Consider the following 15,534-nt stretch of genomic DNA (forward strand, 5'->3'; position numbering starts at 1 on the left):
ATATAAAACTGGACGGCCTAAGGTTCAGCCTTAACTTCAACGTCCACCAAAATCTCCTCTTCGATCAGGTCTTCCAACAGTGCTTCACCTTCTGCTCACATCCACACGGATGATCATTGCAAGGAGAAGACGGACGTACAAGGACGAGAGACAACACAAGGAAAACGAAAGGGTGAGCTTATGTAATTTAATTTATACATCAACATATAAAATAAACATTTCAATCCACACAAGCACATAGTTTAACATATCACCTCATACGGAATATATATACTAGATCGACCGTCCGGACTGTATGAATCTATGTAGCTACAGGCGTCCTTGCACTCGAGTGATGTAGTAACTGAAATACACTCAACAGCTGCCACTCGAGGTTAGTCCGTTCTTACGTCGCCCATGTTAACTTATGGACTAAGGACCTCCTGCCATTCCCACACATGACATACCCCTCTACGTGAGGACGAGTACTCACGGAACATCAGGATGGACAGCCAGCATTAGCATAGCCACAGTCATACTTTACCAAATCCAATATTCAATATATATGAGTCGTTCCTCCTTGGAACGCTCGTCCAAAATCCATAATCGTATAATCACTCAATATAGTGTTCACCCTTCAAGTTCTTATAATTTATCATCATTTTCATCTTTAGTTTTAAGAACATAAAATAACGAACGTTCAGCCCTCTGAAGAACTAGGACGAACGTCAAGAGAATGTACTGAATGAACTAAGAAGTCTATAACGAACGTTACTATCTATGCGGTCAGTTAAATGAACTAACTCGTTTGGATGTACATTGATACTTAAAGAAAATTTCATCATGAAGACCTTAGATCAGATCCAATGTAAGAAGGAGAGCCAAGAATGTTTAGAACTATTTTTGTAGTAATTCGCATACAGACGACCGATGCCAGTAAATGAACGAATGTGAGGAAAGGAGAATACTATTATAATTGAACGAACGTTATTTTATCAAAGTGGGTATTCAATAATATGAGCGCTTGGTATAAGACCGAGCACCATTTAGGACGAACGCTAGGTAGATGACCGAGCACCAATTATGACGAACGCTTAGTACAAGACCGAGCGCTACTTAGGACAACGCTTGGTATAAGACCGAGTGCTACTAATTTTAAGTATAAGGGTGAAATATATTATTATTTAATTTAAGGTATACGGTACCACTAGGCTAAGCCGAACGCTCAAACCTAATATTTCACAGGAGGACGCTCGTTCTCAAACAGAACTCTTTCCAAATGAAAGAATTCCTTTTTAAGCAATTTACTAGAAACCGAACGGTATAAGACCGTACGATGACAAACGTATTTTATCATAGTGGGGAATTCATATTCCAGATTTTCACCTATATCAAATCTCAAGTTTCCACATATCAGCTCATACCTTATAACTTCATATCAATATCAATTTATAACTTTATATGATTCACATTAATCAGTCATACTTCAAAGTGATAACTCATTTTCTATTCATACGTATCAATCATCAACATACAGTTCAACCAACATATACAATATTCATTATAACAGCGATCGTTCGTAACCAATCAATCAGCATACATCTCATGCATCCAGTCCATATCATGCTTTCATACATCATACAAGTATCAATTAAATTAATAAGCTTCCCTTACCTCTAGAAGTGCACGTACGTCTTTCAGACTAAAACTCAGCTTTCAGAAATAAGATCTCTTCTACCCTCAACGCTCAACCAAACTCTTCAAACTAAAACAAATTACAGAAAACCAAGATTGGTTCAGATAAGGTGACTGCATGCAACCAGAGCTAGGCTTGCATGTTAATACGGACGAACAGCTAAGGACGAGGAACTTACCCGTTTCAGAATCCAGAACTGTTCGGTTTAAGGTAAAGCTTGAGACGCCGGGAATGCTTCCACGGTGCCTGAACGGTGATCGGAGTAGAGAATGGTAAGTTATAGAAGAGAGAAGGGAGGGTTTTCTAGAGAGAAGAAGGAGGAAGATGGAAGATCAGATTTTTGGAAAGATAGTGCATGCAGAGGAGAGTGGAGTGTTTTTCTGAAAATCCCCGTTTTGCTCCACAGTCGAGAACGAACGTCCCCTCTTCAGTCGACACCTGTTTTCCACTAACTGATTTCCGGTTCTCCTTCGCTTGACACCTGGCGTTCGTTGTTGAAGTGTCGCGTTCTCAGAGTGACACACAAACTGCACTGTGCTCTCCACTCCAGACTCCATGCAGCGTGACACCTGGCGTCTGTTGGTGAAGTATCTCGCTCTGCAGTCGCCACGTACGTTGTTGAAGTGTCTCGTTCTCCAGCTGCCACATGTACTCCAGCGTACGTTATTTTCCAGGGTCTTACACATGGCATCAGAACAAAATGCTTCCTACCTTTACAATGTCCTTTTTTCCTTGTAGCTTTATCAAGAAAAGTGCACCAACTAAAGATAAATCTTGAATAAATATTCATCTCAGGTACGTCATTAATCCCGTACTTTGTTCCTGAGTAAATCTTTTGAATAATATAATATTGAATTAAATTATTCAATAATAATAAAATAACTCTAGAATGGTTTTATAGGAAACAATGATATGTTTAAACAAAGCCAAGTGCTCGTGAGTGGTGAAGCTGGTTGGTTGGTTGTGAAATAGTTGTACAACATGTAATAAAGCTTGCAAAATACAGTTTTATTAAATAAAAATAATATGGAAAAAGGTATGAAAATAATTCTGCAGCATGTGATAAAGCTCGCAACATAATATAAAGCACCGAGCATGGGAAATTGCGCCGGTGAAATCTGCACAGCACAATGTGCCACCTAAAAGACCATCGTCTTTAGTATTTCCTGTACCCGTCTTTTTATAATAAAGTGATATTTCAAGTTGTGAAATACTTTCACTCCTAACACGAAGTGCTTTCTATCCTCTATCCTCCGCCTTTTGGATTATCTCAAGCTTCGGCGTGGAGTGATGGCGGTTTCAGGATCAGTCATGGCGGGATTTATGAGATCTATTTCGTAAATTCTCGGATAATGTGTTTCCTGAAAATTCCTTAAACAAAAAACAGGTCATTAAAAATTACTATTAGATTTTTTGTTTGTGCTACCAGAGTATTGATCCGAAGTAACGATGTACAGACCGAGTGCTCGTCAGGCTCCTAGTGGCCAAAAGGGGATGTCGTTCGGGCCCACGGTGGGCGCCAAAATGTTTCGGCCGGATTTAGAATCCTAGTTCGAAACATTCAAAGTTGTCTGCTTCGATGTCCAGTTGTGCTGTCTTCTCTCTTCTCCTTGTCCAAGCCACGAGGGAGGGTGCCTGCAAAAGACATTCCGACGCTCAAGTCAGTGACTTTGTGTAATAATCTTGTAATCAAGATTTAGTTATCAGAGCTCTAAGTTTGAGTTCAAGTTCAAGTTCCCTGTCTTCCTTGCCAGACAAATATTTATAAATTATAATGAGCTTACTGTTAGGTCTGACTCATTAACCACCAATGAATGACAACATTAACTATCAATAAATGCCAATTATTTTCATTAACTCCCTGACAGTTATTACTATTAATTACCTTAATGGCTGACTTAACCGATCAGTTCACTGACCTGAGAGGTATCATCGATCGGGCTGATTTAACCGATCGGTTCATTGACCTGAGAGGTATCATCGGTCGGGTTGATTTAACCGATCGGTTCATTGACCTGAGAGGTATCATCGGTCGGACGACTCTTCTACACCCTTACCGTTCGGTCGGCTATGATCCCATAGTAACAAAAGTTATTGAGTATTTAAATTGAAATCCAAATCTACCTTTGATCTTAAAAAAATGGTTTGAGTAGGAGATCGGAATATATCCCACACAATAATAATAAAATAAAAAAAGATGAAGGATATCATGTGATAAAGAAAACGAAAGTATTGTAGACTATTTGAATTAAAGTATAATGACATTGATGTCCTTTAAGATAAATAATTTATCATAAAATACCTATTTATCTGTGTTGGCATTTTTGTTTTCTTTTTAAAAAAAAGGTTTAATGTCTCCGTATGTTCCTATTTTGGTCATGAATTTCAAATAGGTCCTCTTTCTTTTCGGCGTATCAATTGAGTCCTTGTTTTTGTAAAATTAAATCAATTACAGGTCTGCCGTTAAATTGGACAAACGGTCGTTACAGTATTGGTTACGTGGCATGGTCATTGCAGTTACTAAGCAGACGTGGCATTTAAAAGCATTTTTGAATTAAATAAAGAAGAGGGAACAGAAGTATAATCAGTTTTGGTAAGGGTATACTTGGAAAAAAGAAAAAATTAAAGGGCAAGACGTTTTAATTGAGGAATGCAACTGAGATTGGGGAAACAAATTGGGGGTTTTTATTATTAGGGTTCGCGTGAGGTGAAGATTATGTAGTTGGAAGTGGGAGGGTGCGTGTTCTTTCTTCGATTCGAAGTCATGGGTAATGAAGTGCAGAAGTCGCATTCTTGTTCATCTTCGACATGCAATTGGTGGCGGAATCAAAACTCTGATTTCGTTTTTCGTGGTGGTGGAGTATCTTCGATTGATGGTGTATCACCCCTTTGCCTGTGTGGAGAGAAAACAGTGGTAAGAACAGCTAGAACTGCTAAGAACAGAGGAAAGCAATTCTGGAGCTGTCCTAAGTACAAGGTAAGAACGTGGAGAAGTAGTGTTTTGTTTGAGTAGAAAGTCGTTTTAATTGTTCTAAGAAGCCACTTTCCTTTTTAGGCTGGATTTAAGTATCACCATTTGAGCCAGAGTATTTGATGCTTGTGCGATGGATTCCAGAAACTCCTGATACCTTTCCTGCAAATGCTTCACATCGCGTGGGTGTTGCCGTTTTTGTCGTTAACGACAAGAAAGAGGTAATTTTTTTTTTCAATTTATTTTAGTTGAAGTGTAAGCTTTCCTCCGAGTGAGATTATTTTTAGGAAAGACTTAAATTTTAATTCTCTAATATGTTGGGTATTTTTAATCGAGTCCAGATTAAATATTCTTGCTCCCTTTCATATATACATTTTTTAATTAAGTATATACGGTTTAATTTTGTTATTAGGTGGGGTTTATTGATTTGATATTTTGTATCGTTAAAAAAGAAATATTAAGTTTCTCATAAATTTAAGTATGTATTTTTAATTTAATCTTTATTAAAAATTTACATTCTATAGAAGGTTTATAATTTCTATATTTTTTACTTTAGTCCTTTACTCTCAAATAGGATAAGATGGAATGATAGGGTCTTTTGATGTTGTACTCTCAACAAAAACATCACGAACTTGCACAATAAGAAAAATAGTTCAATAATCAAAATTATCTTTACCAATTGGTGATTAGATGTTGTACTGTCCGGTCCTCCCGACACATAGACCGAGCGAGCGGTTAACCCAATGTCGCCCACCCAGGTCACAATCAAGAACGAGTGTCCAAACTAACGTTGTCCGAGCTTTCATAGACCGAGCGGCCCTCCATGGTCGTCCATCTAGGTCGACCGACAAGACCGAGTGTCCATCGTGACCGATCGGCAGAACCGAGTGGCTTCCCACCCAGGTTGGCATCCTTGGCCGGTCATCCTACTGACTGGCCGTCACGACCGTCCCTCACTATGTGGACTACGCGGTTAAATACTAATGACTCATTAAAGCCCTTAATGAAGATTAAGGTACGATTGGACCGTTTTCAGGCCCACGAAAGGTAAAAGCCCATTACAATCAGTATAAATAAAGGTCTCAGGTATGATTTCGAGGCAGATTGCTTACAATGCAATATACACATGCATTACAGACCACTTGGTCATGTTACTGACTTAAGCGTTGGAGTGCCTTTGACAGGTACACGACCGCCCGGCTTGGAGAGTGAGGAGAGAGAGGACGAATACTACGACCAGGACTTGAAGACGAGAGAGCCCGTTCGGCCCTTCCCAGCGCATCCAGCCCTCAGCCAAGAGGTAACCGTCCGGTTTTCACCAGCTACTAGTGCCCCCTAGAGACAGAGCCGCTCGGTCTGCTTCAGCTCATGAGAAAACGTTCGTCCGACACCAAGCGTCCGTCTGATCCGTAGCATGCGATATCACTCGTCCGCCAGTCTCTACCATTCGTGAGTGTTTTAACAGGGTCCCACCAGATCCAGTCGAAACAAATGTCATTATGTAGTGCCTCCATATTATTAATTTGATTTTTATTTTAATATTTAATTTATAATATGAAAACATGTCATTTTGTTAAAGTGATTAATGTTCAAGATTTTTTTTTATTGTCAAAAATTGTGCTTAAGATTAAAACCCATGTGATTACATTATCCCAATTGACAGCACAGCAGAAACTTATTAGAAAAGTATGAAGATTTTAGAACATTTTTTCATAGAAATTCAATTAAAAATACTCATATTTGCAATAAGTTTAAAATTTATTTAAATTATTTTTATTTTTCATATAAAGACATGTAAGCATAGACATGCAAATTACTAGATAGATCATTCACTTAACAACAAAATAAAATAACATATATTCAATTAAAAAATAAAAAAAATTAGATATATGATAATACAATTTTTTAAATAAAAATTTGATTTGTTTAAATAAAAATTTGATTTGTCTAAACATGAATGCTATTATTATTTAAACAAATCAAATTTTTATCAAACCCAATTGCCAGAAAAGACTCGCCCCGTATTGGATAAGTATGATGGTTCGGCTGATCCGGATAATCACTTAAGGACGTTCGGTAATGCAATGGCATTCTATACAAACAGCGACCCGATCATGTGCAGATCCTTCGCATTATCACTTAAGGAAGAGGCATTGGAATGGTATAACACTCTCCCTCCCAACACAGTGGATTGCTTCGCTACTGTGGAAAACCTCTTTAGGAGACAATACGCATCCAATCGGAAACAGGAGGTAACACCGGCAGATTTGGTAAATACTAAGCAGGAGAAAGGAGAAACCTCCAAAACTCTATTAATGTCATGGTTAAATTTAGTTTCATTTGATTTAGACTTTTGTTATTGTCCTACGGTTTCATTATGGAATAAATAAGGCCAGGTAATTGATGCCCAATCAATCGTTCCTAAACGTTGCTAAAGAAGTGCATATCCAGCGAAAAAAGTCTCTCGAAGAGTTTGAAGAAAAAGACCGAGCGGTAAATCCCGCTCGGCCGAAAGGTAAATCCCTCGTCAAAATTGAAGATAAAAACCAAGAGGTAAAGCCCTCCTGACCGAGCGATAAAACCCACTCGTCAAAGAGGTAAATCCCTCTAAAGATTTGAAGACCGAGCGGTAAATCCCACTCGGAGAATAAGTAAATCCCTCTATAAAGATTTGAAGACCGAGCGGTAAAACTCACTCATCCAGGAGGTAAATCCCTCTATAAAGATTAAAGACCAAGAGGTAAATCCCTCTATAAAGATTAAAGACCAAGAGGTAAATCCCTCTGTAAAGATTTGAAGACCGAGCGGGAAAACCCACTCATCCAAGAGGTAAATCCCTCTATAAAGATTTGAAGACCGAGCGGTAAATCCCACTCGGTGAAGAGGTAAATTCCTCTATAAAGATTGAAGACCTAACGATCTTATTTGATTGACCGACCGGTCTTATAACAACCTATTCTGACATTAATGCATTGGTTTGTTTGGCTACTCTCTTTCTCACCATATCAAATTTCGAGTTGTTATATTTCTTCAGTACAGGTAACAGGATACTGCAAATCACAACTGAGAGGTAAATCCCTCTCGTCAAAGTGGAAAACAAAGACCGAGCGGTAAATCCCACTCGGTCGAGAGGTAAAACCCTCGTCAAGGTCGAAGCGAAAGACGAGCGGTAAATCCCACTCGGCCAAGAGGTAAAACCCTCTCGTCAAAGTTGAAGCCAAAGTCCGGGAAGAAAATACCTCTCAACCGAACGGTTCTCACTCTCATCAATCTGGAAGCTCTGATAACAAGGACTGTCAAGCATGCGGCCAAATTCAATACATGGAACTGTTCGGCACAAATAGGATATAACGACTTGAAGCACACGGAGAGCAAACTCCTTAATACAACGAGAACAACCTCCCTCAAACTCATAAGTCCTATAGTTAACCGTTTGGCTAAAGCCGAACGATTAACTCAGACTTGGGGGGCTTATGTTACTATGGGCTCATAGGCTACCGATCGGTCTCGACCAGCTTCACATCCGTTCGGTCTCGACAACTATTGAGCAGAGTGCACAATGAATGTGATAACGGCTACCGTTAAACAATTAAGGTTTGCATTAATGACCATTAAGAGGTAAATTAATTTAGATTCCTTTAAACACTATAAATAAGGGTTTAGGTTTGAGGTAAAGACAGATCAACTCATACTACAATACGCCCTATTTACGTCCTATTAGGACTTCAATATTTAACTGTAACAAACAGTTCATAAAACCGCTCCTAACTTGAGCGTCCGAGTGCCTTTTGCAGGTACCTCCCCTCTTTTACAACTGAGCGGTCAAGATTGAAGTTCACCGAGCGGGCAATATTGAAGGTGACCGATCGGTCCAAATTGGAAGCAGACAAGCGAAGCGCACCAGTCGAAGGTTAGTGTCTCGGTCTCAATCCCTACTGAAACACCTTCCTTGAAAAACCTGTTCTTTCACGTTCTGGTTATGTTAGGGATGGAGAGTTTACGAGTGAAGGAATAAAAACTGCCTTAACTGCCTTAGCAGTTAGGAAGAGCGGGGTTATTGATTGTATAAATAGCAAATAATCAATTGTAGTGGGGGGTCGATTGTTTGATTGTAGTCTAACAGGGTTTGTCATCCTGAGGAGGGAGGTTAGGCTCTCTAGAAGGAGGTTATGCTCCCAAACCCAGTCCTTGTAAAGAGATTCGTTTACGGTGAATAATAGCAAAAACTCATTCTTTCATTTCTGTTTCTATCTTTTGAGTGTTTTCTTGTTAGGTTCCAAACCCAGGAACCTAACAATTGGTCCGACCTGCCGGATATCCTTAGGAGAGGGGTCAAGAACGGATCAAGAAGTGGTCAAGAAATGGGGAAGCATGGAAGGAAGAGACAATTCTTGGGAAAGGAGGATCAGCGAACAGAAAAGGGAGCTAGCAGAATGGAGAAGAAATATGCAAGAAATGCGGCAGGAAACCAGAGAACTCTTGCGAGTTCTTGGAGGAAGGGTGTGGAACCAGGAAAAGGGATTAGAAGGCAGTCCAGGGTTTGTAGATGAAGATCAACATACTGTTAACGAGAATCAGAGAAGGAGAAGGGAGTGCTCGGGGGAGGAACGAGAGCGAAGACAAAGGGGGGAAAAATTAAACGCACTAGAAGGAAGAATGGAGGAACAAATGGCGGCAATGGAGCCGTCAATGGATGGACGAAAGGCGGAGATGGAGTCATCAAGGGAGGAAATGAAGGTGAAAAAAGCGGCAGTTCGACAAGACTCGGCAGCCACACGCCAGGATCTTCAAGAAGTGAGGCGATTATCGGGGGGACGGCACCGCATTCAAGAGGAACTGTTTGACGACAGTCAAGCGCCTGTGAACGCCAATAGGAGTACGAGACGCAAGGACGAAATTGGGGGTGGAGAAGGTAAGTGGTTCAATTGGAGAAAGAGGGTGGAGCTGCCCATGTTCGAAGGATTAGATACATTGAACTGGATCAATTGGGCGGAGCGATTCTTCGAATTTCAAGGAGTAGCGGAAGAGGAGAAGGTACGATTAGCGTATGTGAGCATGGAGGGGAGCGCTGGCTACTGGTTCAAAGCTTGGAAGGAGAAAGCCAAGAATCGTTCATGGGATGGTTTGAAGGAAGCCTTGGTGATAAGGTTTGGAACCATTGTTGAGCGGTTGACAGCATTGAGACAGACGGGGACGGTGGACGAGTATGTACAATACTTCAAGATATTGGCGGGTCCAACGAAGAGGGTACTGGACGAGCAGCTGTTGGGATATTTTCTTCTGGGATTGAAAGAGGACATCCGGAATCAAGTCCGACAGCATGAACCGCAGGAATGGATGGTGGCGATGCGGATCGCAAGGGATGTTGAGGAGTTCTAGAGAGTTGCCGAACGGTCGGAGGACAAGTGCTATAGCCCATACCGATCGGGAGTGGCGGAGCAGTCTAAGGCCATAGAAGACCAATTGTCTGGGGGACGAACGTGCGGTGAGGTGACACGGTCCAAGGCCAATTGCTATAAACCAAGCAGATCGAAAGTTTCCGAGCGGTCTGAGGACAAGTGCTACAGCCCATGCCGATCGGGAGTGGCCCAGCGGTCCGAGGCAATAGAAGACAAGTCATCTTGGGGACGAACGAACGGTGAGGTGACACGGTCCGAGGCCGATCACTATAGCCCAGGTCGATCGAGATTTACCGAACGGTCGGATCCGAACAAGAGAAGACTGCTGGACCCAACGGGAGAGGCTTGACGAAGCCGAACGGGCTAGCACTACAAGCTGCGAACCCGAGAGGACTGAAGGAACCGAATGGTCCGGAAACGAACGGGAAAGAACTGCCGAATCCGAACGTGAAAGGACAGGAGGAACCGAACGATCTTACATTTACAGTCAAAGGCCGAACGGTTTTACACTCAAAACGATCTCCTTGTCATTGGCCGAACGATCTTACAGTTACATTCAAAGGCCGAACGGTCTTACAGTCCAAACAATCTCAGTAATTGGCCGAACGGGTTTACAATTAGAATGACATTTAATCAGAAACTGAAATTAGATAGATCCTAATATGAAAAACACAAGTGTTTTTACTTGGAAATGCAGGAAGCACTCGTTCAAATTGGGCGGCAGCACCAGAGAAGAAACTAAAAATGACTAAGAAAATGAGTGCCGAGATTTTCAGGCCCTTCATCTATCTTAGATTTATTTCTCCTATAGCAATACCCAAATGTAATGAAGTTAAAAGTGAAAAAGAGCGATATTATTCATAGTAACCCATTACAGAAACATCTTTCCTTTCTCTCTTTTACAATGTATCAGGAGATAAAATCTTCCAATTATGAACGTGTTAGCCTTGGCCTCAGGCTCCTTTTCATTTTTTGATTGAAATTCTCTAGCCACTTTTCCGTTCTGAATTCGCAGCTTAATTACACCAAAGAACTATTCTGGGTTGAGAAATATCACCATATTGCTCCTTCTTAATAATGATTTATCCCACCTGATACAGGGAACTGCACAAGTCTCTACCACAACAACACAAGGAACAAAACCAACACCTTTAGTCCCTGCTCTTTCTTCAAACAAATAGCAAAAAAGTTCGGTTGCAAAAGATGGTACTCCTCTCCTCTATCCTTCTTATTGGCTATTTATTTAGTCATTCTTATAAGATTTATAATTCACAGCAAAAGACAAAAACTTAGGAGAATGCTTAACAATTAAATCTGTAGGGATTCTGAATCTTGACAATCACAAGCAAAAATAAATTTAGAATTGGATAAAATGAAAGATCAGTAACAATCACTTGCCAATAAATTTGATTCGTTTAGTAGCAGTTAATTTACTAAGCAATTAATTCATTTTTTTAGATACTTTACTAGCATTGTTCCTTTATCCACTCGATGTCTTCCTCTATATTAATGAGTTTGTTGTATAGTGATCAGTAGGTAGCAGCATTATAAGCCATATAGAACAAGTATCAAATTCGAATGGTGTTCAGGCGAGCCATGTTATGATTAACTGAAAATGCAAAGGGTGTGCAATAAATAATTAGAATTCATAACTGAGTTTGCAAAATATAAACCAGAAATTTTATGATGGCCTTCACTTCAACAAAATGTTTCGCTGGCTATATTCATCATCTTTAAATTCGAATTACAAGTTAATTGTCTTGTCTTTGTGTTGACTTAGAACGCTAATGGGGTCAGTGGTTCTAGTCTAATTAGCCAGCTTATCTCAATTTTATTATTCCAATAGTTCACTTCTCACTTTTCCCACTATCTAATTGTTACCGAATCTTAGTAATTACTTTATTTTAAATAAGTTAAATCTATGATCACTAGTTAAAATTTGCAATTCAATTATTAAGTTCATTTAGTTTGCTTGCAAAACCCCTTAAACTCAATTACTGATGACTCCCTCTTTGTGTAAGATGAGAGGCCAAGCCTTCCATGCAGAGAACAAGTGTTGGACTGATCAAACAGAGTGACGAATGCAACGAAAATAAGGATGGATGGATGAACGAATTCAGTGACTATGGTGCGGTGTGTGATGCGAATTGGATTAAGAAAGCATTTTGTATGAGGAAAATGGGCTTGCCAACTTATCGATATTAAAAGGAATCTACAGGAGAATGGGTTTAGCATTCACAGATAAAGACAAGCATATTGTTTCTCAAGAATACACTGTCTCCTACAAGGGGAAGAAATGAACAAAGTACCAGCAGACTACATCACAGAAACCAATTCTTACTGTTGCTGTTATACAATGCAAACTTATGATATGACCAGAGGCAGCAGAGAACAATGGACGTGACCTCCTTCATACGAACTTTTATCATCAAAGTCCCTTACGAATGCCAGTCAAATGATTCACAAGATCTTTTTCTCCAGATTCTATTAGGACATCGATTGCACTCTCTTTGTATGGAGATTGCAGCGGAACTGATTTTTTAAGCATTATCTTGGCCAGCTTTGTGGCCTCGGTCAGGTGGCTTCTTTGACAAAGGCCAAATAAAAGAATAGAATAAATATCAGAGTCAATGGCAGACAAACATCCCTTGTTCTCAATTGCTTCAAGCAAGTAGAATCCATCCAATACCCGGTCCTTCATACAGAGCTCCTTTAGCAAAAGGCTAGATGCCAAAGTATCAGGTCTGGCATCACCAGAAAGCATTTCCATGAAGAGCTTCATTGCTTCGTCCAGCTTTTTAATCCTTATCAATGAAATCACAAGTGAACTGCAACAATCACCATAAGAAACACCATGTTCCACCACAAACTTATCAATCAACTTGTAAGCTTCTCCTACACGACCCTCAACACAAAGGCTATCAACCAAAGTAAAAACAGTAACATGATTTGCATGGCACCCCGAAGCTTTCATTCTATCCAGAATATCCAATGCTTTCGTCCACTGACCTCTCTTACAAAAACTTTGAATCACAGATGTATAACTAACAACATTTGGACGGCAATCCCCACCTTTCTCCATTTCATCCAACAACTCCAATGCCATTTCCATAGATCCAGACCTACACAAGCCATTTAAAATGGCTGATAAAAGGACCAAATTGGTTGAACATCTATGTACTCTCATAACCTTAAGCAAAGAATAAGCATGCTCTGGGCGACCCACATCACATAATCCCTCCACTATTGCCATGTACGTAATAAGATCAGGGTAAAGACCGTTCAAACTGATCTCCCCGATCAACTTCTCAGCCGTTTCAATGTCGCCATTCTTGCAACATAGCCTAATAACCGCATTATACATCACAGTGTCAGCACCGATGTTGAAACTCTGCTCCATCTTCCTCAACACCCACAATGCCACGTTAGCTAGTTGGGCTTCTTTGAACAGTTTCAGAACCTCCCTGAACATGTTGACATTGACTAAACACCCTTCGGCCTCATAAGACAGAACGAGATCACGAATAATTTGGGGATTTTGCTGAATCCCCAACAACTTGCAAGCTTTGCTGTATGTGTAAACACTGTGCCTGTAGCCAGATTGAAATCCAGCCCAAACGAAAAATCTGACGCCCAATAGAGGTTGCTTGGGATGACAGGAATTGAGGACTTCAATGACACATTGAGAATCGAGTTTAGGCTTAACCTTGGACAATGAGTTCTCAACACTGCCATTGTTTTGGTGGAGATGGGTACAGAGGGTATCGACCATGCCCATTCGGTGGGTGGAGAAAGGAAGAGTTTTGAGTGCGTCGCAACGCGAGAAAAGCCGAAACTTTACAAATTGGGGCATAGGGTTAGTGGACGAGAAAGAAAAAGGAAGAACGACGAAGGTTGCGTGAAACAGAAAAGGGTCTAATTGATTTGATTACCAGTGCCTGTGTATGTGAGGACGAGACTCCATCAGCCAAGAAATGAGTTGAGTTGGTTCCTTCCTCCTTCTCACACCGCTTCCAAATCCAATGGTTTTTCAAACATCCTTTGGATAAAAATCAAAAGATACTAAATATTTATTGTTTAGTTTGACAAAAATCTATAATTTTTTATTTATGTAAACAATTTAAAGTTTGATAAAGTATATATTATTTAGATAGTTTTTAGAAACTTTAATTTAAAAAATATAATTAGATTTTAGTGGACCAGGAATTATAAACAATTATAGTTGACACTTATAAATATATACAATTTATTTGTATTATTTATTATTATTGTAATGATTTAGGATTATTTGGGATAATCCGCAGGAATTGTATCAAATCCGTCTTCGGTATTTCACTGTTTCTTCTTTATGAACTCATTCTGTTTCTGTTATAGAGTATAGGACACAGACGTGCTTAGCCTGGAGTTCTTATGAGTCAGACTACCGAAAAGCAAATGCATTTGGTGATATGAGTAGTCAAATCAATTCCTTTAAGCTATCATTCAACTGTATAGTCCCATACCTACACAGTCTCTAGATCCCTCTCATTCTGGTGTATGTTCGATTCATCCATGTGTCCCTTTCACTCGAAGCCTGCCAGGAGCCGCTCCTTGTCTGTGCCCCCTGCACCATGCCTCTTGCACCGGCGATCACTCCCCGTCCTCGTCAGTGCCCGGGTGTCACATGCCCACCAACTTCCGAATGGTTCGTCCTCGAACCACACCGTACTGGGAGAGGCTAGGCTCTGATACCATCTATAACGTCCCGGCAACTCACCGGGACCATCGACTTCCCCCACAGATCACCACGAGGCTTTCCAGTGTGCTTTGTCCTCACTCGCACACTTTCTGGGAGTATGATGTAATGGGTTTATGATGTGTTTTTTTTATATGATACTTCTGGTTACTCACCCTTGCATGTTGTGGTTGTGGTTTCCACCTGCGATGATCGTACTTGTACGGGAGTAGATGGTATTGCAGATAAAGCTGGATTGGAATAGCTCTTCGAGAGAGACGGGAAATGAAACTTGTTGGGATTTTTATAATGTTTTCTTATTTATGTTTGTTTGGTTTTGTTATTTTAAGGAAACAATTAAGATTTGGTTTGTTGTAATGTATGAACTTATGATGTGTGTATGGTTTGTTTATGTGGTGTATTGTTTAAAAAAAAAAAACACTTTCATAAGATTCATGCTTCAAGATTATTATTATTATTATTAATATATTCTATAAGGGGTGTTACAACTTTGGTATCAGAGCCTAGCCTCTCCCAGTACGGTGTGGTTCGAGGACGAACCATGCGGAAGCTGGTGGGCATGTGACACCCGGGCACTGACGGGGGCGGGGAGTGATCGCCGGTGCAAGAGGCATGGTGCATGGGGCACTGACAAGGAGCGGCTCCTGGCAGGCTTCCGGTGGAAGGGACACATGGATGAATCGAACATACACCGGAATGAGAGGGATCTAGAGACTGTATAGGTATGGGACTATACAGTTGAATGATAGGTTAA

At 40.4% G+C, this 15,534-nt stretch overlaps 2 pseudogenes; one reads left to right on the forward strand and one right to left on the reverse strand.

Annotated features, from left to right (window-relative positions):
* The first annotated feature begins 4,439 nt into the window (after positions 1-4,439).
* Positions 4,440-10,394, forward strand: LOC148201384 (uncharacterized; annotated as a pseudogene).
* Positions 10,395-12,208: 1,814 nt separating this feature from the next.
* On the reverse strand, positions 12,209-14,070 carry LOC148201385 (pentatricopeptide repeat-containing protein At5g47360 pseudogene; annotated as a pseudogene).
* Positions 14,071-15,534: the final 1,464 nt, after the last annotated feature.

The sequence above is a fragment of the Vigna umbellata genome, chromosome 3 (genome assembly GCF_029865625.1).
Source record: "Vigna umbellata cultivar VRB3 chromosome 3, Vumbellata_1.0, whole genome shotgun sequence".
Lineage (NCBI taxonomy): Eukaryota > Viridiplantae > Streptophyta > Magnoliopsida > Fabales > Fabaceae > Vigna > Vigna umbellata.